We start from the raw sequence: 1,237 nt of genomic DNA, 5'->3' as shown, positions 1-1,237 counted from the left end.
CACACCAATGTTCATAGCAGCACTATTTACAATAGCAAAAAGATGGAGGCAGCCAAAGTGCCCATCAACTGAAAAATGGATAAACAAACTGTGGTACATACACACAATTGAATACTATGCTACCTAGAAGAACAAGGAATCGGCAAGCCACCGCATAACATGGATGAACCTTGAGGGCATTAAGTTGAGTGAAATTAGTCAGTCACAAAAAGAGAAATACTGCATAGGACCACTACTGTAAAAGACTAAGAAAAAGAACCCATACTAAAGTGGTGGAGGATTCTTTGCTGGTTGCTGAGGTGTAGGGGGTGGGGTGATGAGAGGGAGGGGAAGGTGGAGCACATGGTAGGGAATAAACACAAGATAGTTTGGGTGCTGGGGTAGGGGGCAACACACAAGAAAGGGGAAGGGAATGGAAGAACAAAGCGCATGAAGAACAATTAGGCAGGTTTGTATGGGCTAAGTGGGACAGAGATAATGATGTATGCACAACCTTGGAACAACAGGGCTCTGGGATACAGGGATTGAGACATGGTTGGAATGGGGAAAAGCAGGGTACTAATGTTAAGATGCTTAGCTGACTTTTGAATCTTGGTTTCCCTGGCATGCCATTATAAAATAGACACTGGAGGGGGAGAGAAAGGAATAGCCAGAAATATCACTATAGAAAGCTTGTAAATCCGTCTTCTGCCTATAACTGATTGGAATACCTAAAATGGGGCTACAATGTGTCCAGTGAAGGAGGCTTCCTGTGGAGCCTCAGCATTATATAAGACTATAGGTGGAATCCTGAACAACATCAAGAATCTTCAGAAATGGGAAATTTCTACTTGAAAGGATGGGCAGACCAGCCTGGAGTGGCTAGAAGAACAGAAGATACTTTTTGAAATAAAGACCAACAGGAAAAGTACAAAACAACAAAGGCAGACCAACTAATTACTACAAGAACAACCAACTTGCCTGCCCAGGAAACATCAAGGCAAGTGGTCGGGTCCCCTCAGTGCAAACCCCCTTCCAAGACTAATACTCAATGGGAATACATGCTGTGATTGGTGACCAACGCTGGACACCAATAAGGGGAAATGAGGGAAAAACAGCAATGAAGCGGTGAGCTAAGCCCCGCAACGTTCAACAGACTTCTGTGAACCTGGGTGAAGACCTGGTTGGCCAGCAGTGTGGCAAAACCTGGGGACTCTTGGGCCCAGAGTCAGTGACATAGCCACAGAGGACTAGAGTG

At 45.1% G+C, this 1,237-nt stretch overlaps 1 protein-coding gene across 3 annotated transcripts in view; it reads right to left on the bottom strand.

Moving 5' to 3' along the window:
- Window positions 1-1,237, bottom strand: part of PPP1R12A (protein phosphatase 1, regulatory subunit 12A) — a 253,983-nt gene that overhangs the window by 154,468 nt on the left and 98,278 nt on the right. The gene's annotated exons all lie outside the window — the stretch shown is intronic.

This window comes from Chrysochloris asiatica, unplaced genomic scaffold, assembly GCF_000296735.1.
Source record: "Chrysochloris asiatica unplaced genomic scaffold, ChrAsi1.0 scaffold00175, whole genome shotgun sequence".
In the NCBI taxonomy this organism is placed as follows: Eukaryota; Metazoa; Chordata; class Mammalia; order Afrosoricida; family Chrysochloridae; genus Chrysochloris; species Chrysochloris asiatica.
The sequence above is the reverse complement of the archived record's forward strand: the minus strand, read 5'-3'. Positions and strand labels throughout refer to the sequence as shown.